We start from the raw sequence: 24,074 nt of genomic DNA, 5'->3' as shown, positions 1-24,074 counted from the left end.
TAGCCATTGCACAATGCAGTGCAAGAGGATGTCGAGAGAGACAACCCCTTTGACATCTTACTATGTGCATATGCCCTAAAATACTAAGGGTGAGTTCCTACAGTTAACAACCTTCCCAAACATATTCTATAGAAATGCAAGAGATTACCAGATCCCCCCGCACACATTGTATGAAAAAGTCACCCAATGGGAGCTCACAAAAAAGGATAAGAGTGAAAATCATGGTCTGTCATGTCTTTCCTCTACCTTGGTGAGAATGAGAAAAGGACAACTTAAAGACAAAGAACTGCATGCCAGAGATGCAATTGTAGACGCAACATTGAAAAATTATTGTAGTCAAATGTTGGATATAGTGACTTCACTTGCCTAAGAACCTCATTGGACTATAAGCACAAGCTCACATTCTCGATTGAACAAAGGTAGCCAACATGACCATGGCTTGCTGTGGGTCAACAATGCACTAGTTTATGGACATTCTTCTGATGAAGAGGTGATTAGATTCATTGACATACATAACAACAAGCCTTTCACTATTGGATTTGCCGAGGCAGGACCTTTAGATGCACAAACACCTGAAAACTTGCAATAAACGTGTCAAAGGATGTAGATTTGGATTTTCCAAGGGCTCCTATGTGAACCACACAAATATTACTTCCACAGAGCAAGAACTTCCAGATCAAAAGGATAAACATGTTGAAGTAAAAGGAAAGCATGAAGTTGAACATGAAACAAGAGAATGCATATAGAATGAAGAAGGGTGAGGTCCATATGTAGGCACCTCTACAAGAGCCACCAAGCTCCACAATCATCTCCTCAATCAGCTCCTAGAATCTCTCAATCATCTTAAGTGGCATCTACCACCACCTAACAGTGCTTATGGGCACCTAACTGTGCCTCTAGCACACACACATAGAACCCAAGGTGTGCCTGGGGCATACACCTTGAGATATCCCATCAAACCCCCTCTCAAGGGAATGCCTCAGGCTATGTCAAGGATACATCTAGTCACATAGTGTCTCAAGCCATCTCATGGTGGTCAAGGATAAATCTATGGCTAGGATCTCATGCTAGCAAGGGTTCCCAAGGATGTGAAGTCAAAAAAAGGGATACATAAGACCCCCCAATGGTTATCTCCCCTGCATGTACGCATGTACATGCACACAATGTCTGCAGGAGGTACGATGAAGTTAAACACATACACATGGCCTACATCATATGGTGACCAGAGGTGTTTACAAAGAACACAATAGTTTAGTCCATTCATTTTGGAGGACTATCCAAGCAGAGTACCTTGACTCAACATAAAAGAGAGATCTGGAGCATATGTGGAGCTAGTTCAAAAAGCATAATCATCATAGGAGGCCTCATCTTGTGGAGGCACATCAACTGAAAGTAAATTGGCAGTTTCTAGTTTTGTAGTTGCTTCCTTTTTGGCAACCATTATCTTGGCAATCTGCAACAAGGAAGCAATGTTGGCATTCTCTTCCATTGTAGCATAACAAAACATTACTTCGTGATTTGGCTTTCCACATATTTTGCATAAGCAAACCATGAGAGGGTCTAACCCAAGAATTGGGCAGTGTCTACTCTCTTACAAGGCTAGAAAAAGCTAAAAAGCTTCAAAGTATAAGCATTTGGTGTAGCAAAGATCTGTAACCAAATTCCATAAAAAATCATAGTGGAAATGATACTTCAACTTGCATGCTTCATAGAGGTGGCTAAATGAAAGTATTCCAAGCAAATCTAGGTATAGCAACCTAAAGGAAAGTTGTAGCCACAATTGTACTAATGCTATTTAACACTTTCAAACATTAGAAATGCCAAAGTAGCATCTAATGTAGCACCAAACTCACAACACTGTCAAAACTGTCCAAACAGAGGCTTGATCTTGGAGGGCTTGTATCTCACTATGCCGCGTCACGTCGCCATAGCCAAGAGCTTGATTGTCGACTGGTTTTTTAATGTTTTCTCCCTCCTTGATGGACCATTTCACTTCAAATTTGGATAGCGGCTAGCTCATGTTGTTGTGCAAGTGTGGCTCAGAGGAATTTCGAAATGGTTGCTCCAGCAAGTCGTATTGCACGAAATGGCATCAGGAAGAAGGCGGCTATTGCGCAGGTCTGTGGGCACCATTCCCTAATTGCTTTGACGTGGAAGGTCGCCCATACGAAGGGTCTCTCTAGCCAGAAGGACTCTGGGAATGGTTGCTTGTAGGTAGAGAACAAGCTCACACAATATTTTGGAAGGAAAGAGGAAAATGGCATAAGAAGAAGAAGAAGAAGAAGAAGAAGAAGATGATGACATGGCATAAATGGGCTCAAGGAGGATCATAGTGCTTTGATACCATGTTGAAGAAGTGAAAGGAAAGCATGAAGCTGAACACGAAACAAGAGAATGCATGTAGAATGAACAAGGGTGAGGTCCATATGTAGGCACCTCTACAAGAGCCACCAAGCTCCACAATCATCTTCTCAATCAGCTCCTAGAATCTCTCAATCATCCTATGTGGCATCTACCACCACCTAACAGTGCTTATGGGCACCTAATTGTGCCTCTAGCACACACGCATAGAACCCAAGGTGTGCCTAGGGCATACACCTTGAGATATCCCATCAAAACAAAACTTCGAGAGGATTCTCAAACTACATCCACTTTGGAACTGTGGGGGTTAAAGGTCACTGTGCCTTAACCCCAGTTATGTACAATACTCAAACACATATATAAATGAATGAAAAAGAAGATTAGGGTGGTTCTGCACCCACCAAAACTTGTGTGGCTCTCTGTCTCTCTCTCTCCTTCTTCCATTCTTGCTTCCGTTGAGAGCACTCTCAACTGGTATCAGAGCCCGGGTGATCTAGCTGAGCGTGCGTGAATGCTTTGAAGCTCAGCAGCTCTGTGGGAGGAAGGAGAAGCTCTGTGGGAAGCTTTGAGGGTGACTTTACTTGCATCCGAGTGTGCAGAGACCTTGGAGGAACCTTTGGAAAAGTCACTTTGGCTTTGCGAAGTGGTTTTGAGAGCCTGTTAAGAGCTTTCAAAGAAAAAGTCGTTTTTTGAGCTTTTCCCTATTCCGTTCGATGACAGAGACTCCGTATTGACTTGTAGAGGCAACTATTGCTTGCTTTTGGTGTCCACATTACTTCAGGAGCCTGGAAACATCTTTATTCTTGAATCCGGGATCATTTCATTGGATTTCTGACTCACTGTGTCAGTTCCTGCGTTTTTTGCCCGGGTGTTGGAACTCAAGTTTGGAGCAACGATTTGTAGATCTGTCAGTTCCGGTGGACTCAGGAGGTCCTAAAACTTCTATGTTGCTCATCATTCGCACTCCGGTGGAGTTTACAGATAGCTCTGTTTCTAAAAACGTTTTTCAGTCCGTGTGTTGGACCCAGTGATTGAGGCCACGGTTTCCAAAACCGTCTGTCCCATTGCGTTCCGGATGCCCAAAAACCCCTACCTATCAGTTCTTGCGTGATTCGGTAGAGGATTTTCAGAGTTATAAATCTCTGTGTATTCGATTTCGTCTCTTTGTTATGCATTTTTCATACTAAGGTTTTGAAACCTTAGAGTGGATAAGTGTTGACTCCCATTTCTCACTCATCGGTTGGGATTTTGGAGTTCTGGCAGAAGAGAGATATTTGCAGATTTTCTTGCTGGTTCCGATTATGCAATGGCGCCCATGTTTTGAGGCATCTCAGGTTCTATTTTCAGTAGCGCTCATTACCGTGGGACTATGCTTTCTTGAGCATACCTTATGCAGATCACTCTGGTTGCAGTTTGAGCAGTGTGCGCTCATTCGTGGTATGCATTGGGTTGCAATGGATGATTTATAGGCCATTTGGATGCATTGCGGTCCTTGTTGGATGCGCTGATAGGCCCAAATTGCCTTGTGGGATGCTATTTTTTATGGACGCTTTGCACATGGATGCTATTTTAAGCTGAGGGACAGCTTTGACACATTGCAGGTGATGCACTGATAGTGCTATGCTCTCTTGGATGAGACATTATTGATGCATATGCCAGTGGACAGTGTTTATGCTTGAGTCATTTGGCACTTATTGGCATTTTCTTTTGGGCCAGATTTGCTCATATGGATGCATAGTATATGCACATGAGTCAGATGCATCTTTTGATGCTTTGAGCTTTGAATTTTGGTGATATTTCACTCTATTGTGGCATACACATTTGGGTGCACTTGGTATTTGGTGTGATTCTCTCTTGCAGGCACTAGCATTTGGGATTTTGCTTTATTTGCATCATGGCATCCTCTTCCATGCCTGAAAAGGAGTTTTTCAGCATTAAAAAGTTTGATGGGACAAACTTTTCTTTGTGGAAAGAACAAATAAGGGATGTGCTTATTCAAAAGAAGCAGATTAAACCCTTGGCACGTATTGAAGCTAAGCCTGCAAATATGTCTGAGGATGATTGGAATGAGTTGGATGCATTAGCAAAGTCTACTATTAGACTTCATCTTGTAGAGTCAGTTTATTTCACAGTAGTAAATGAGCAGACTACGGAAGATTTGTGGAAGAAACTATGTGCCACTTATGAAAAGGAAACTGCCTCTAATAAAGTTTACCTCATGAAGAGGTTGTTTGAGCTGCAAATGAAGGAAGGGGTCTCCATTGCTTCTCACTTGAATGAATTCAATATTATTTTCAGCCAGCTTCTAGCTCAGAAAATGAATTTTGATGCGGAGACTAAGGCAATATTTCTCTTATGTTCATTGCCATCCTCATGGGATACCTTCCGTACAGCTGTCAGTAACTCTGCACCTGGTGGAGTACTGAAATTTGATGATGTTGTGGGTAGCTTGTTGGCCGAGGAGATTAGACGGAAGTCTATGGATGGCAACAAGCAGGATGCAGCCTTAAATGTGCAAAGGGGCAGATCACAGTTCAGGGGGAAGTCCCAAGAAAGAGGGAAGTCTCGTAGCAAATCCAGGGCACGGAACATTGAGTGTTACCATTGTGGCAAGAAGGGCCATATGAAAAAGGATTGCTACAAGCTGAAAAGAGAGCAAAAGGATAAGAAAAAGAATGCAAATTGGGGTGCAAATCAAAAGGAAGAGAGTCCAAGGGAGGACAAAGGAAAAGTGAAGATCGAGGAGATCAATGCAGTCACACATGATAGTGACAATGATGTTCTCTTCATGTCTAGTTTATCTACAGAGTTGCTTACCACTTCAGATGATGCATATTCCCAGGATTGGATTTTGGATTCTGGTGCTTCATTCCATGTTACTCCCCATAGGGAATGGTTCTCCACTTATGATAGTGGAAAGACAGGTTGTGTGCATCTTGGAAATGACTATGCATGTGACATAGTGGGAGCAGGTGACATAAAGTTTTCTTTTGCAAATGGGTCTGCATTTGTTTTGAAACATGTGAGACATGTGCCTAAGCTGACCAAGAGTCTTATTTCAGTGGGTCAGCTAGATGATGCTGGTTTTCACACTACTTTTGGCTTTCAGAGTTGGAAAATTCAGAAGGGCTCTATGCTTTTGGCTAGGGGTGCCAAGTGTGGGACTTTGTATCCCTTACATGTATCAGGGGTATTTGATCATGTTGTTGCAATAACCGAGCAGCCAAGCACTTCTTTGTGGCATTGCAGGTTGGGGCACATGAGCCAGAATGGAATGAAACTCTTATGCCGTTTGGGTTATGTACCGCATTTGAGTTTCTCTGATTTTGAATTTTGTGAGCACTGTCTCTATGGGAAGCAGACTAAATCAGCCCATAAAAGAAGGGGAAAGAAAGAGTTTGAAATGCTTGATTTGGTGCATTCAGACGTATGTGGTCCCATGCCTACACGGTCATTAGGCGGGGCTGAATACTATGTGACATTCATTGATGATGCAACTAGGAAAGTGTGGGCTTATGCTATAGCTCGGAAGAGTGATGTGTTCCAGGTATTTCAGAAATGGTTGGCCTTGGTTGAGAATCATTCAGGTAGAATGCTTAAATGCCTACGGACTGACAATGGTGGAGAGTATCTCTCTCATGACTTTCAGCATTTCTGTGATACACGTGGGATTAAGAGGGAGCTCACATCCCCTCGTACTCCAGAGCAAAATCCAGTTGCAGAAAAGATGAATCGTACCATTCAAGAAAGGTTGCAATGCATGCTTTCCAATGCAAGTCTTTCTGGTGGTTTTTGGGCTGAGGCAATGAAGACTGCAGTGCATGTGATCAATAGATCACCTAGTAAGAGTTTGGATGGTGGTATTCCTGAAGAGGCATGGAGTGGCAAGAAGCCCTCTTACTCTCATTTGCGTATATTTGGGTGTGAGGCATATGCACATGTGCCAAAAGAGCTTCGAAAGAAGCTAGATCCTAAGTCTAGGAAATGCATCTTTCTAGGTTATGGTGAAAGTGGAGAGATGGGCTATCGTCTCTGGGATCCAGAAGCAAAGAAGATCATACGCAGCCATGATGTGGTCTTCAATGAGAAGAAGATGCATAAGGCACCCATGAGGGATGTGGAAATGAGGAGAATCACTTTCCAGGATGTGAATCCACCTGTATATGTTGATAGGCAGCAAGCTGTCCATGCACCAAATGTGCAAGAAATGGTACCACCAAGTACTCCCACAGGTATACAATCAAGGGTAGATGATGGATCATCTATTGGTGGAAATGATGAGCCAAATGTGGCTGATATGCAAGTGGGACAGCAAGCTGAAATGCCCTTGAGAAGATCATCTAGAGTGTCTAGACTGCCTGATAGGTTTGTTCCAGGGGTAGACTATGTGATGCTTACTGATTGCGGGGAGCCTTCTTGCTACAAAGAGGCTATGATGCGTGAGGATCAACGCAAGTGGGAGTATGCTATGCAATCAGAGATGAGTTCACTTATGAAGAATAAGACTTGGGACTTGGTTTCTTTGCCACATGGAAAGAAAGCATTGCCATGTAAATGGGTCTACAAAATGAAGGTCACGGGTGATGATGTGCCTAGGTACAAGGCCCGATTGGTTGCTAAAGGGTTCAATCAAGAGAAGGGTGTGGACTTTGATGAGATATTCTCTCCGGTTGTGAAGATGACCACACTTAGATGCATGCTTGGACTAGTGGCAATAGAGGATATGGAGCTTATGCAGATGGATGTCAAGACAGCTTTCTTGCATGGGGATTTGCATGAGGACATCTACATGGTGCAACCGGAAGGCTTTGAAGAAAAGGGCAAAGAGCATTTAGTTTGCAAGCTAAAGAAGAGTCTCTATGGTCTTAAGCAAGCGCCTAGAGAATGGTATCAGAAGTTTGATGCTTTCATTCGGTCCCAGGGTTTTAGAAGGAGTGAAATTGATCACTGCCTCTACACTAAAAGGGCTAAGGATAGTAGCCTGATAATCCTGGCACTATATGTGGATGATATGCTATTGGCTAGCAAGAATACTTATGAGCTAGATGCATTAAAGGCCAAGTTGCATGAGGCCTTTGATATGAAGGATTTGGGATTTGCAGGTCACATTCTTGGTATGCGCATCACGCGTGATCGGAGTAGGAAACTCCTTTGGCTTTCACAAAAAGAGTATGTTACAAAAGTATTACAGCGTTTCAATATGGAGGGGGGGAAGGCAGTGAGTACTCCATTGCCTCCATATGTGAAACTGAGTCATACAGATAGTCCCAAATCAGATGAGGAGAGGGCCATGATGGCCAAGGTTCCTTATGCATCAGCAGTTGGGAGTCTTATGTATGCTATGATAGCTACTAGACCAGACATTGCATTTGCAGTGGGAGTTGTTAGCCGGTATATGGCTAATCCAGGAAAGAGGCATTGGGAGGCAATTAAGTGCATCATGAGGTACATGAAGGGTACCAAGGAGATGTGCATTTGCTTTGGTAAAGGAGACATGCGTGTACCCAATTGGGTACACAGATTCAGACTATGCAGGGCATGTGGATAGTAGGAGATCCACTTCTGGTTATGTGTTCACCTTTGCAGGTGGTGCAGTGTCATGGATGTCTCGCGCACAGAAGTGCGTTGCTTTGTCTACCACAGAGGCTGAGTATGTTGCAGCCACAGAGGGTTGCAAGGAGGCTATATGGCTTGATCGGCTAGTGGGAGATTTGGGGATTCATACAGGTGTACCGACATTGCATAGTGATTCCATGAGTGCTATTCAGCTAGCACGGAATCCGGTCTTTCATGCAAAGACCAAACACATTGAGGTCAGGTACCATTTCATCAGGGAGGTACTTGAGGACAAGCGCATAGAGCTTGTCAAGGTTCATACAGATGATAACCCTGCAGATATGCTGACGAAGAGTCTACCTAGTCAGCGGTTTGAGTATTGTCGTGTATTGATGGGCATTGGATAGTATGCTCACTGGTTGTTCTCCCTTAAAGGCACATTGTCCTTTAAGTGGGAGGTTGTGGGGGTTAAAGGTCACTGTGCCTTAACCCCAGTTATGTACAATACTCAAACACATATATAAATGAATGAAAAAGAAGATTAGGGTGGTTCTGCACCCACCAAAACTTGTGTGGCTCTCTGTCTCTCTCTCTCCTTCTTCCATTCTTGCTTCCGTTGAGAGCACTCTCAGGAACTTGACTTTGAATCATTCATAGAAAAACTACAACTATTAGCCCTACTCTCAATGACCAAACTATGGAAATTTTGCTTAAAAAGGCATCCCAAGGACTCACACACTAGCGACTTCAACCCAAAATTGTCAAAACTATGGGGAGCAAATACAAATGTCCAATTTATTCTGATCCCACATGGAGATGCAGCTTACCGTATGTCGTACATCGCTAAGGGTGATAAGGCCACCGTAGAGGTGGTTAAAAAAGCTTTGAACAAAACACTCAATGGGAAAATACCTACCAATGAAACAGTACACAAGTTCAACAATGTGATTCTCAATACTGAACACATCAGTGCACAACAAGCAATGTACCTATGTTTGTCCTTACGCTTGACAAGCAACACCAAGGAGTTCATGCACACTAGCCCTCCAAAAGATCGAACATTGCTACTTAAGCATAGTTGGTAGCTAGAGAAAATGGACCTTGACAGCCAAGATATCTTCTTCGATGGCATAATAAAAAAGTATATTAAACAACCCTCCAGTTTGGTTGTGGCAGAGTACGCGAGTGAGTTCTCTTGCCTTGGAAACAAAACAAGGACACAAAGATGCCAAAAGATTATACATTACAATAGCTACAGCATGAAGGACCCGAAGAGCCATTAGAGGAAGTTTGATTATAATTAAAAGGAACTTGTTTTTCATTTCCTATTTGTCGTGAGTCTCGTACCTCAATTTCTGAGTCTTTTGTTTCATTTTCTCATGCGTCTTATGCTTTTAAATTAATAATTTGGTGTACGTAGTCAATTAATTAAAGGTGTAGTTAAGTAAAGTATGTAGATTTTAGGTTCCTCTTGGTAGGGAATTCATGGGGTATGGTTGCCCATGTACTTCCTCCTACCGCCCGTGGTGCAGTGGATTGAAATTACTCGCCGCCCTCTACTCCCTCTTTTCTTATAAGTTTGTTGGTTAGGACCCCATGGAGGAGCGGGTGCATGCGGTGTGGCCCGATCGTTCAGATTGGCGGCTTCCATGGGTTAGTTTAGGTTGTCCTAACCGTAGAATTGATTAGGTTAAAATCTCAATAGTATTTCTTAGGACTTAGAATCTAGTTGTTGGAAGGAGTTACTTAGTCCCTAAGATCCATATCACTTTTATGTTTGATGGATTCGAAGAAGAGGACTCCAGGTCATGGGAGGTTGGACGGTGAGACATTTGTTCTCCCACCCTCCGTATTGCTGCCGGTCTTGTCTAGATATTTATAGATATTCTGTAGTCTTTAGATCGGTTGCGCATATTCATGTCTCTACTCTTGGTCGGTTTGTCATTGCTTTGTCTCTAGGCATCTCCCAGGTCACAAAACAAATTTGACTAGAATATTCGTGATCAGGAACTGCCTTCTTGCTCTGTACCCCTCTCTTGGGAGTTTAGGAAGGGGTACATGATAGGTGGTATTGATTCAGACAATTGTTTTTGCATGTTTGGTTAGCCGTCGTGTGTAGACCATTGTCAAAATTGATTGTCAAGTGACTAATGACTATCTATCTTTAGAAATTTTTAAAAGGTTGTGTTCTCTTGTATAATTCAGTTGGGTATGTTGTTGTCTCAAGTGGGTATTTTTTTAGATCCACACCAGTCGATGGAGACTGAATATTTGTTTTGCTTTAGACACTTAGCGGCATCGCAATATACAGTACGTTTGGATATGCTACGAGCTGTGCAAAATGCTCTTTACCTCGGAGCACCTAGTCTTAAGCAAAAGATTGGGGGTTAGTACTTAAAAACTATGGTTAAGTTTGTTTGTCTTGAAATGGAAAAGCGAAAAGTGCTCGATTCTTATTCAGTGTGCCGAGTACCTGAAATTAGTATGATAGTATGTGTATGCCATTCCCCGTTATCCTACATCACACCCATATTGTTATAAGTAAATATGAGGCATAATGGCCTTTCAGAATTTGACTAACTATATACCCAGGATAGAGTTCTAGAATCTCCAGTGATGGGCGGATAAGAGGAAGATCTGCGAGCTAGAGGTGGAGGAAGGTCCTCCATATTTCTATTATCATGATGCTTAGTTGAGCAAAACCGTGAAGCTGAATGAGGCCCCTAATAAGTGAGGACTCGGGGAGAGTTTTAGACTTGTCACTACATAAATGGTGTGTTGCCCTATCAGCTAGATCTAGATTTAGATTTAGATGCTCGTTTGGGAGAGACTAAAATGAAATCGTTTAGACTTCACAATGTTACGCTCAAGTTGAGGTAACATGACCTCGGAAGGGTCAGTCGACATTTTCCTTTAAAGGATCAATGTTTGTATTATATTTGTTTGGGCTTCATGTAAATGATCAAAAAGGAATAAAGGTCAAGGTCCTTGGTGAGGGTGACATGGCACTAGACTAGGTGGATCTAAGGCTAAGGGACCTAAATGCATGAAATGTGCCTAGGGGCAAATGGTTTCAATGACATCCCAAGAGAGGGGTAAATGATGCATTAAGGAGGGACCCTAGAAAGAAGACATGTGGCATACTAGATCCATCTAGGGAATTTTGGGGCTTGGTGGAATTTAGTAGGCAGGAGCTTCACGTAACATGGGATTTTTGCTGAGAGCCTACTACCACCAAGGTTGGCTAGGAGGAAAATCAAGGTGCCTGTGCCTATGAATCGTGATTCAGTTAGGAGTAAACAGATTAAGTCGTTTCATTTTGTATTAGAGCGGTACGATCTGTGGAGAGTAGATCGTTCGGGTCATCGAGTTACGTTGGATAATCAAAGTGGCGCACGTGGAGGTTTACAAGTTGTTGGCTTCAAATGCCTCTAAAAATCATGAGGGCTAGCTATTGCACAGGACGTGCACTCCATGAGAAGAAGTGCGCAGAACGATCAGGGGTAGAGCTGATAAGCAGCGCACAACCAAAGTTACTATGGTTCACGGACGTCATTGCAACGCTAGTCACGGAACTAGCTGTCGCAGGATGGTTGAGTTCACGTAAGTTGTTGACGAGTTGAAGGTGTGGAAGACGAACAGCGCACGACGAGAGCCACTTACATGATAGTGTAGACAGATTCGGTATCCGACACCGACAGCAGCCTTATCAGTCAGTGATAGGAATCGAGTGAAGGATTTTGCACTGTACCTATATGATACACTAAAATGCGATGCGAAAGATCTACAGACACAAGTCTATTAAAAAGGGCATCGTGATTACTTGGCAGAGATATTCATTTAGTATCAGGCTACCATACCTTGACGCGATCAAACCAAGTGTTGGTTTAATGGTTTAACAAAACCATTAAGAGATGGATAGAAGACCAAATGCTGGTAAGCCTGTATGCTGATTTTGTAAAGCACATGCTGTGGTACAAATGGGGCCCAAGAATCGCTTACCACGATGCGAGGGGAACATGTAGCAAGAATTATAACCAGGGAGCTCTCTATGCATTCTAAGCTTTGTGGGAGTATTTGCGTGTTTATTTGTCTCCCTGTTTGAGTCAATTTGGATTGCAAGAGTTTTCCCTAGTATAGGGAAATGTGATTTTGGTTACAGTGTGATATGTGCTTTGTCAGCTATAAAGTTGGAAGTTGGACTTTTGATTTGTGATTACAGTTTCAAGTGGTGTTTTATTTATTTATTTAAAAAAAAAAAACACACACACACACATCCATTGACCTAAATGGAAGTAGAAGAAGAAGCTTCCTGGATGGATTCCGTAAAGTTGGGAGTCCGACAGACCCCGTAGGTGTCGTGCCCAATAGGTAATACACTGTTTGGCAAAATTGCAATGTTAGAGGATGCCTTGCAATAGATTTTAGCGTAGATATGAAGAAAATCCGTGAGGCCATGCATATGTTTAATAAGGCAGCGGATAGGTGGTGGATAAAACAGCAGAAAGATGGAGTAGCATCCACTACTTGGGAGGGGTTTAAAAAGGAATTTAGAAAATACATCTTACCTCCTGACGAAGCATCCTGAGCTTGGGATTAGTATCGAAACCTTCGTCAGAGGAATTTATCAGTGGCAGAATACACTGATAAGTTTAGAGAAAGTGTAATGAAGGTTGATGAACCCCTACCTCAGTCAATCCAAGTGAAAGATTTTATCTTTGGATTGAATGATCGAATTAAGATGGAAGTTTGGGCTAAGTATGCGAACACGCTAGATGAAGCAATTGCCATAGCCCTGAACTATGAGGATGCAAAAGGGAATAGACCAAGTGGGTTTGTGGAGGTTGGGACTCAGTATGGGTACTCGAAGAAAACTGGGTTTAAGAAGAAGTGGATTAGCAAAGGGAGTGCCTCACATCCTAGTGGTCAAGCCAAGAAGGCGAAACCAGTTGAGATTCCTAAATCAAGTACCACCATTGGAATGAAAAGAAAAGTAACACCAATGGCAGCCCGGGCTTGGTTGAAGTCTTCTTTGAACCCAGAGCAAAGGGAAAAAGTGAGGAGAGAAGGCTTGTGTTTCGGTTGCCTTCAGCCTCATCAGTGGAAAGATTGTCCACAAAACAAAGATCGTCGGATGGTTGAGATGGTGGTCTCAGAATGCGATGTGGAAATGGAGGGAAGTCCCAGAGCAAAACAGATGCAGATTCAGCTAGCGGGATCTTCTCAAAGGTCAGTACCTTTTTTGTTATGTGTGTCTGTTGCTAAGTTAGTAACTAGTGCACCTGATAGTATCCTGTCAAAGCCCGTAGCAACGGGGTATACAACCTTTAATGATACGGAGTTGATTAAGATGAAAGGGCAATTAGATAATCATGAGGTCATTGTGTTGTTTGACCCAGCGTCAACGCACAATGTAATTAACTCCAAGCTCATAAAGAGGCTTAAACTAAAGACTAGCCCATCTGACTATGCATATATAGTCAGGATGGCAGACGGAAGTTCAACTGAAGTATGGGACCAAAGGGTTACCCAGGTGGAGCTTCGAATTCAGGACTATGGTGAGAAGCATGATTTTCAAATGACTAAGCTTGCTCATGCAGACATAGCCCTGGGTAAGGCTTGGCAATCTAGGAAGAATCCAGCCATAGATTGGAAAAAGCACATTTATCAATTCAAGATGAATGATGTGCTATATGTCTTACGAGGTGAAAAGGATATACCTCAAGGACCGTTGGTTTTCGTAATGGAAATTCAAAAAGCTCAAGAAGATTTTTTGTTTCTTTGTACAGCATCGGTACAGTCGGTTGATGATTCTTTGGCTAGCACTGATGTTGTCCAAAATGGAGAGATGGCCAAGCTGGCTGATCAAATAGCAAAGTTCTCTGATCGTTTTAGGGATGAGCTACCTTATGGGTTACCTCCAGAGCAAAATGTTCAGCATAAGATTGAACTAATCCCGAGGGCAGAACCTGTAAATAGACCTCCCTATAGATTGAGTTTTACCGAAGTAGAGAAGGTGCGAAGACAACTGGAAGAATACCTCAAGTTGGGGAAGATTCAACCAAGTTTTTCACCTTTTGCTTCGCCAGTGATATTAAAAAAAAAGAAAGATGATACTTTTCGGCTCTGTATAGATTACAGAGCATTGAATAATATCACTATTAAGCACAAGTATCCGATGGCTCGGATCGATGATTTGCTAGATGCATTACATGGGGCCGTAATTTTTAGTATGATAGATCTTAAATGTGGCTACCATCAGATCCGTATTAGGGCCGAGGATGTGCATAAAACCACTTTTAGAAGCAGGTTTGGACATTATGAGTTTTTGGTAATGCCCCTTGGACTTACCAATGCTCCAGCTACATTCGTCATGCTTATGAACGATTTACTACGTCCGTATATCGGAAAGTTTGTAGTACATTTTATTGACAATATTTTGGTATTCAGTAAGAGTATTACTGAGCATTATGAACACTTAAAAATAGTGTTCGATACTTTGAGGAAAGCCAGTCTTTATGTAAATAAAAAGAAAACTGTACTGTGTATGGTCAGACTTGAATATTTAGGATTCATAATTACTCCTGAGGGGGTAGAAATGGATTCAAAGAAAGTGGCTGCGACTCACTTGGCCAATCCCTCAGAGTCTGACCGCTTTGCGATCATTCTTGGGATTTGTCCAATTTTATCGAAGGCATATCAAAGGATATTTTGAAATAGTATCGCCATTGACTGATATGAACTCAGATAAAGTACCTTTTATATGGGGACAGAATCAACAAGAAAGTTTTAACACCATAAAACAAGCTGTGGTCACAGGGCCGATGTTAAAAATAGTTGATCCCCAGAAACCATTTTTCTTGAAACTGATGCAAGTGGCATTGCAGTAGGAGCAGTTCTTCTCCAAGAGGGAAGGCCAGTAGCCTTTGAAAGCAAGAAGCTTTCTCCCTCTCAATGAAATTGGCCAACTCATGAATTAGAGTTGTATGCTGTTGTCCATGCTCTGAAAACATGGAGACATTATTTGTATGGATCAGAGTTTTATGTTGATGTTGATCATGATACTCTGAAACATTTTTGTAAACAACCTGACTTGAGAGGCCGCCAAGCTAGGTGGACAGAACTCATGCAGGAGTTTAACTTGACGATTCGGTACTGAAGAGGGAAGGATAATAAAGTTGCTGATGTGTTGTCACGCATTATGCATAATATGAGTTTCACGGTATTAGAGAGTGCCCTAATGACCGAGATTAGAGAAACTCAAAACCTTTGGCCTAAGGCTCATGTATTAAAACCCGAGGAAAAGGATGACTTGGCATCCAGAAAAGGCCAAACTTATGCAAGATATGCCATAAGGGATGGTATGCTGAAAAGAAATGGCAAGGTAGTAGTACCTAATCAGAATGATCTCTCTGCCCAGAAAAGGCCAAACTTATGCAAGATATGCCATAAGGGATGGTATGCTGAAAAGAAATGGCAAGGTAGTAGTACCTAATCAGAATGATCTCAGGCAGAGAGTCATTCGACAATGCCATGATAGTTCATGTGCGGGACATCCAGGAGTCGAGAAGACATATGATCGAAGCGAGATTTCTTTTGGCCAAAGATGAAAAAGCATATTCATGAATATGTGACACGTTGTTTTTCATGTCAGGTAAGTAAGGCAGAGCGGGTGAAGCCACCTGGACTTTTACAGCCTTGGAGATACCACTAGGTAAGTGGGAGAGCATTTCCATGGACTTTATTGTAGGTCTACCTACGACACAAGGTGGGTATGATTCTATCCCTGTGGTGGTTGATCGTCTTACCAAGATGGCTCACTTCATTCCAACTAGAGAGTCTATTAGTGCCCCGCAAGTGGCGAATTTGTTTATTAAACATATATTTCGTTTGCATGGATTACCCAAATCCATAGTGTCAAACAGAGATGTCAAATTTACCGGTCATTTTTGGACTACGGTATTTGAGACACTAAGGATTGAGTTGGGAATGAGTAGTGGGGATCATCCAGAAATGGATGGTCAGATGGAAAGAATCAACCAAATTTTAGAGGATATGCTTAGAGCATATGTGTCATTGAGGCAACATACATGGGACAAGTGGTTGCCATTGTTAGAGTTTGCCTACAATGATAGAAAACATTCCTCTACAAGATTCAGTCCGTTTAAGCTAAACTATGGTTATAGACCAGCGAATCCAATTGTAGTTGGAATACCTCAGAAAGTGCCTAGTGCCATGAACTTTTTGGTTCAGATGCGGGAGATGCTAGCACTTGCAAGAGCTAACATCCGCCAAGCTATGGATAGAGCTAAGGCATATACGGATGAAAACCGATCCGCCGCTAGAGAATTTAAGGAAGGAGAAAAAGTTTTTCTCAAAGTTCCTTCGCACTCTAAGTCTTTGATTACAGGAGAGTGTGCTAAGTTATCACCTCGATATTGTGGGCCATGGTTAATTCTAAAAAGAATAGGCAAGGTAGCCTATAAATTAGAATTGCCACAGGGTTGTAAGGTGCACCCAGTGTTTCATGTTTCTCGTTTAAAGAAATTTTTGCATACAGGTGACTCACTAATCAAGGGTGTTGTTTTGTTTCAGGAGATAGAGGATAATGCAAGATGCAAACCAACAGGAATCCTAGATTGAGGAACAATGCAAGTACGCAATCGGACGATACCCACGGTGTTGGTTGCATGGCATGGTCTACCTCTATCAGAAGCTACCTGGGAATCTGTATACCAGTTACGTAGAGTGTTCCCAGACTTCATCATTGAGGACGTTGATGCTTGAAGAGGGAAGGAATGTTACGCTCAAGTTGAGGTAACATGACCTCGGAAGGGTCAGTCGACATTTTCCTTTAAAGGATCAATGTTTGTATTATATTTGTTTGGGCTTCATGTAAATGATAAAAAAGGAATAAAGGTCAAGGTCCTTGGTGAGGGTGACATGGCACTAGACTAGGTGGATCTAAGGCTAAGGGACCTAAATGCATGAAATGTGCCTAGGGGCAAATCGTTTCAATGACATCCCAAGAGAGGGGTAAATGATGCATTAAGGAGGGACCCTAGAAAGAAAGCCTTCTCCTTTAGTGCTAGCCTTCGTCATGGCTGAGTTTGCCCTTCACCTCCGGAGTGCTGACAAAAACTCAGTGCGAAGACTTTGTATAAATGGATGCTCAAGTATGTGTGGGTGTGTGGATTCGTATGTGTGAGAGCATACTTTTATACTATGGTCTACACCCACTGTTGGGCACTGATGACGTCAGTGGGGATGTCATAGTAGCTAGTCCCTACTATGCGTGATGGAGTTTATGGTTTTCAATCTTACGAGTGACTCTCGTGAGATTGAAACTGCACTATGTTGTGTTTTTAGAGGATGAGTTTGGGAATGTTCCTTGATTCATCTAGGTATATTGTCACTACATACTTAATTGTTAGTCTTTTTTTATTAGTTGATGATGGCTTTCCTTCCTTTTCATGGATGTAATTGACATAGATGTGGGACATTCTATCATGGATTTCCCTTTATAAAAGATTGGTTCTCATTGACATATTTTTTAATCCAAATCTTAAGGAATTTGTTTATTTGTTTAAGTTAGCCCTTCTATTCCTTGGTAAGGTAAAATGAAAATAATAACATGGATTAATTTGACTTAGGTGGGATGATGTTGATTGTTCCTTAGGTAAGTTAATTTTTGCCCTAATATAGATGAGTTTTGGATAGGTGGACTTGGTATGCCATGGGGATAATTGTTCTCGGTATGTTAGTAGTAAATGAAGCACTCTAGTTGTGCATCTTCAAGGCAACAATTGATTTGTGATGTTCCCCTGTATTACTAGGACGTTATGATTTATGATTGACGATCGGCTAGTCCTATCAGTAATCGATGGGATATGGATTAATTGCGTCCGAATGAGAGATTAAGCTAATTATGGAATATATATCTATAAACGAGAATTTTGATTGGCAGTCTAATGTTGGGTTTTTTTATTTTAGAAGTTTTTTGTCATTCGTAGTTGTTGACATCTTGATTTTCGTGAGGTCAATAATTTGAATTGGTGAACTAAGTGCATGTATGAGTATACAAGTGCTCCGATGAAGTGATTCTAGGGGCATATGTGGTACTTTTATGAAGCTTAAACTTGCTCCGAGCTTGTAATCAACCTTGTGCAAATTTGAGTAAAATTCTATCTTTACTTTGAAATTATTGTCTTGGGAAACCCCGGACCTTCCTATAATTAGGTAGTTAATAGCAATTAAGACTTCTAGGGGATTTAATGGAATACTTGCTGTCGATGGCACTCCTAAAGAGACGGGATTCTCTTATTAGAATTTCAATCTTGTCTTGATTGGGAGTACGTCCAATATCTGACAACTATAATTATCAGTAACCAATCGATAGAGATTGATTATTCTAAATTTGTATGATTGGACTTATTCTAGTCGTACAAAGGTATATATTACTTTTTTAAGAAATAAGGTCCCTCGAGTTTACCTTCAATTCTGTAAAGTTGAAGGTTGACTAGTACATTTTAGGTTGGAAGCCGTCCAAGACCAGGACAATATACTTTTGTAAGGTTTTGGACCTCATCAATTAGAGTCGGGCATTAAGGGCTATGTTAAGAGAGTTACTTGATTTTGTTTTGAGAATGGGAAGTTTCATGAGACTGTCTAGTACTTTTGGTATTAGTGTATAACTGTCTATAGGATTTCTAGTTATCCAAGGAAGGAGTCCTGAATTCTAATTAAAGATGAATTGAGTTGTATTGTAGTTCACTTTTCTTGAAGGCACCTATAAAGGCTCAAACTAAAGGTCTTGAGTTCTATATGGTTGTTAAATTGAGTGAGTGTATCCACATCTCCATCTTTGCAAGTTTTTAAAAAAAATAATTGGGTGCATGCTAAAGTTCAATATACTATTAACTTAAATTACAACCATGGTGAAGGTCTGGTAGTATTTTAGCATTGAGGTTTTGCTAGTTGTAATCTTACTAGACTCTAAAAGTTTAGTTGAAGCATATTTTCTTACAATTGGATTTAAGGAACCCTTCTTACAGTGATTGGGTCTCTTCTTGATTAAACGAGTTTATTTAGAACTATTGCAGTTTGCTCTCGAGATGAGAACATCTCGTTTGTTAAGAGGGAGTGAATGTTATATACCAATTAATTTTGGAATTACTTAGAGACTTATTTCTATTTATTGGTATTTTTTGTATGTGGAAGCTGATGAATCCATTAATGAAACAAGCTCCTTCCACCCCTCCGTCAACATTACCAGAGGTCGATGCCCTTCCTCGTCCTGCCACTACAAATGGAGCTCCCTCTGCTACCCCCACGAGTACCCCAATTGCCCCTTGCAGCCACACCATGCCTACTCCTGTGGAGAATGGAGGCACTGCAAGCTTAACCAGCCACCCCTCTACCATCTTTTGCTTGATAGAAATCATCTCCGACAAGCAAGACCTATGCTTCCTAGACAAAGTGCTCATCCCTGAGGGGCAACAAATCGTAGCTCTCTGTAACACGCTCTTGCCAGGATCGGCAACCCTTGATAAACAAGGGAAGCTTGCCAAGCTTGGCTTCAATGCACTCAGTTACTCAAAGCAGAGGGCTTGCTATCTCGAAGGGTTTTGGAAAGCATGAATGTAGATGCCCTTAAGCCTGGCTTGTACGTTGCATGTGCACCTCAAAAGAATCGAATTTGCTTGTTTTACTGGCCTGGGAACAAACAGATGGTTGGGCACAAAGCCAGCAGGAATGATGTGGCTTGCAACTTTGTGAGATATCTGATGGAGCTTTGCAGCTGTGTGTGTGCATGCATGCAGGGTGCAAACATAAGCCCCTCACTTACATCTCAGTCTAGTAGCTCGAGCATCCCCGGCTGAAAGCAAAGAACCCAGAGGCTGCAAATCTCTCTCCACAAGGAATCAGAAGATGACCTCAAGCTTCTTCCAGGATTCAATATCCCTATGCTCATCCATGAACTCATGCCTCCCAAATAGCTACCAGTGCTGCCGATGATCATGAGCACCACCAACCGGTGGGCTTTGTGCTCTCCCAAGGCCACCACAGAACTACCCTGCTTGTCTGCATGCGCATTCCAGCTAAGGTGGTCACCAACACCAAAGCAGAAGCAGTCTATCATTCCATTAATGCTCAACTTGTCTTGAATTTGTTGTTCGCCTCTCATTTTGTGGAGTGCACTGCCTTGTGAGATGATGATTTTGTCAATCTCTTGCGGGTCATGTGCAAAGCAGATCTGGAGAGAGAGTACAATGAAGCCAAAGAGGCTTGGAAGCAACGTCTGGATGCCATAAAATCCAAGTAAAATGATTTAAATAGTATGATTCAGATGTATTTAAGCATGTGCTGCCACATTACTTGTTAGAAAGACGTCCCTGGGAAGAAAATGTGCTTCGTAATGCATTGGATGGTCCAAATATTACCTACAAAGGAGCTGATGATGGAAATGATCAGGAGCTGAAAGCAAATGGTCGTTGTTCTGCGGTCAAGGTGGATAGTGATAATGGTGCAGGTAGTGTGCTTCACAATGCATTAGATAGTCCAAAAATATCTGGTAAAGGAGTTGGTGATGTACATGAACAATAGCTGAAAGCAAATGACCACTGTTCAGAGGGCCAAACATTGCTGTTAAAGAAGTTATTGATGGAAATGATCAGGAGCTAAAAGTAAATGATCCGTGTTGCAATGTCAACAAGGTGGATTGTGACTATGGTGCCTGTTTATTACTAGAACTCTCGAAGTTGGAGGAGGAGCTTTGTAGCATCTGGTCAAGTGAACCTGGTATGCAGCATGGTAGATTGTTGTTTATTGGTGCTAACCTGCAGAGTCTCAGCCCTGATGGAAGTCATTCCTATGGTGTGTTTTTGGTTGCTGGTAACAACACTGCAAAACCCATTTGCTTCATGTAGCAAGTCACAATTAAGGCAATGCCAGGTGGAAATACAGAGCAGAGCAAGGAAGTGACATACACTGTATACTTCAGTCCAAAGCCTGGCCAAGCCTTTTTGTGGAGAACAAGGTCATGGTAACAATAGCATGCGAAACTTGAAGGAAAAGCCTAGATGCCCCTTTTTAGGGTCCGTTTGCATGAAGCAAAGTGGCACTGAAAAGGGTCTTGGTATGAAATTGTGGATGGATGGGCTCTTGGATAAAAAATTGCCTCCATCCTTGGAGAAACAAGTGATGGCAGCCAGCTATTTAGTGAAAAAGCTTGGTGCTCAACAGAAGTTCATCATAACTTTTCTAACCTCGGATGCGAAGACATGGTCTAAAGCTAACTTTGAAAAGGACATAAAAGATGAAGGCAATTCCTTGATAATAGAGCACCTCATGAACCCCCCCTCGAATCCATCATCTACATCTATGCACAATAAGATCATGTCCGCAGCCTGGGCCTTGTATAGCACCGTATGTGATGGACTGTTGGATGTGATAAGAACCATGGTAAAGCAAGACATACATGCACTCATTGGTAGCAAGATGGAGAGATAACTCAGGGACGAGGCTACAGCTATCAAGAATGAAATGGAAAAGGATTTTTCCAGATTGCTACAAGCAATGAAGCAGCAGGTGTCAATCTCGACGCAATCTGAGGAGGACAGGTTGAGAGTGAGATTGAAAGGCTTCTCGAATAAAGGTTTCTCTGATTTTTCTACATGGATCCCATGGGGTAGTTCATCATCTACCAAGATGACTCTAAACTATGACATTGAAGAGATTAAAAAAGAAATGGTCACATGGACAGCTGTTGAGTTGATAGCAGATAAGAGAGACTTGGACCAACTAATGAATGGCCAAACATCAAGTCATGCAGTGGTTCCTTCCTTCAACAAGCCATTGGAGTTAGCGGTTCTTGACCCAAGCCAGGAGGTTCTCAGCAAGGTAGTGCTACTCAAGAGAGGACAGGTGTTACAGTTTGTGGTAGCTAAAGATAAGTCAGACTTGCACATTTTATCTATGCCCAAGGCTCAGAGTTTCTCTAATTGGGAGAAATCCTATGAGGCAATATAAGAGGGGATTTGATTTGGTGGTGTATGATGAGGCCTCAAGGTTCATGGCCATGTATGATTGGGGCCTTAGTTCATTCAAGGCATTTCGCCTTGATGAGTCTTTTTAGTGTATGGACTGGACAAGCATTGAAATTCAGCTATCACAGTTTGTAGGAAGCAAAGAGCTTGTGTGGATGGAGTTTGTTCCCAGCAAAGACCTAGTTCTTGCTGATTGGAAACGATGTTTTAAAGTGATATCCTCCATGTGCAAGCAAAACAGTAGAAATTCCTACCTTCTTAATCACTTGGCTGGTTCTTTGCTGGATGTAGCAGGAGGAAGGTGCACAGATGGGATGTGGATGACTGCCATCTGTGAACCCGATTGCATGTATGCGTTGCTATATTTTGAGGGTCTGGGAAGTTTTGAGCGACGTGAGCCGGAGGACATGCTCCTTTCCATCCTGAATGCTGCTATCAGCAATGTGACCATATTCAACAAGAAGGCAGCTTGCTCCATTCCCTTGCTTTCTTCCATGGTCTGATTACTGTGCACACTGTAACAAGGAGTTACTGTGCACTCTTTAACAAGGATTTACTTCTAAGGCACTGAAAAACAATTGATGTCCCCATTTTGAAGTGCATGTCCTTTCCTCATGTCTTCATGTCTATCTATTGTGTGTGCACAGGATTTTCATCTAGATAAAGAGACAGAATGGTTTCAGGATGGTGTGAGGTTGGTCAAGGCTGATGTGAAGCTATTCAAGGGCTTGTTCTATATGTCCATCAAGGATGTTGATGCTTCGGATGTGGAGGATCTCAAGGATGAGTTCTGTGAAAAGATCCATCAGATATGCAATGAGTCCAAGGAGAACTTCCTTACCACTATGTATGGGGGGGAGGTAGAGATTGCAGCAATGCCCCCCTTCCAACACCTTGAGTTTCATGACAGCATTTCTGACATTGGAGAAACAATTGAAAAACTATTTCCCACACACAATATTGGCCGCAGCTTTATGTTGGACTTGAAGCTGGTGGTTGCCCAAATAAGCGCAAGAGATTGGGCTCCTGTAGATTCAAAGCGAATAGCCATGAGGCTCAACTTGATCAGAGTGCATCTAGAAAGTGCTCTTAGGCTTGGCAACTGCTTGGATGGAATGCCGCTTGTGAACTTTGATAGTCAGGAGGAGTTGAAAGATGAGCCCATACATGTAGCAGGTCAGACTCTGACAATTATGGATGCGGGTCTGGAGCTGGCGGCAGAATCGAATGAGGCCATGGGAGTTATATTGAGCCCCTTTAAGGAGGCATTTGCCAGAGTTTTCCAGCACAAAGGAACTGATGAGATTTGGTTATCATCATATGTAAGCTTCCTAGCTGTTGTGGTTGAGATGAGGAGAAATAGGGTGCTTGCATGGTTACAAGTCAATACTTAAGATTTTCCAGAAGATAGTGATCTCCAGAAGCTACAGCTGGAAATACTTGCCTGACTATCTAAGATGAAAAACAAGCTTGTCCTCTGTTCTTGCAAATGCCAGAGCTGCTTTTTGAAATACATCCTAGAGAAAGGGCATACCTCTGATCACTCTTACTTAGGAAGCCACAATTGCAGAGAAGAATGCACCTTTTGTGTTGAGGAACATAAAGAGCAGATGTTTGACCAGCTTGACCATGGCTGGATGGTACTTGCATGCAATGACCCCACTGGGCATGATGGAACCCACGATTGCAAGTGCCGGAAGCACATGTGTGGCAAACCTTGTGTACTCTTTGCAAAGGCGTCCAACTACAGTAAGACTTGCTCCTTAAGGGTCGACCATGAAGGTTACCATCGTTGCAATTCTTGACAGCACATATGTGGCATGAAGTGTGCACTATCCTCTTGCAACAATGATTGTGTGTTTCCCTTGGAGTGGGGTGACCATGAAAGGCATGCCTGCCATGAAAAATTCTGCCCTATGCAGTGCTGTATGTAGGCGTAAGGGGTGTGCCATGTGCAAACAGACACACAGCTTCCATGGCAAAAGGGGGAATTTTGACTATGAATATGTGTCAGCACAATCCAAACAACGTAAAGCCTACTGCATAATGATCCCTCCATTGGTAGCCCTCATACCAACAAGAATGCAGTGCATTTCTGTGATGTGAGGA

At 42.3% G+C, this 24,074-nt stretch overlaps 1 pseudogene; it reads left to right on the top strand.

The window, feature by feature from the left end:
• Positions 1-2,055: 2,055 nt before the first annotated feature.
• On the top strand, positions 2,056-24,071 carry LOC147888218 (uncharacterized; annotated as a pseudogene).
• Positions 24,072-24,074: the final 3 nt, after the last annotated feature.

The sequence above is a fragment of the Dipteris shenzhenensis genome, chromosome 22, assembly GCF_047967505.1.
Source record: "Dipteris shenzhenensis isolate YYH24624 ecotype China chromosome 22, Dip_SZ_1.0, whole genome shotgun sequence".
Classification (NCBI taxonomy): domain Eukaryota; kingdom Viridiplantae; phylum Streptophyta; class Polypodiopsida; order Gleicheniales; family Dipteridaceae; genus Dipteris; species Dipteris shenzhenensis.
Note: the sequence above shows the minus strand (reverse complement) of the source record. Positions and strands in the feature narration are given on the sequence as shown.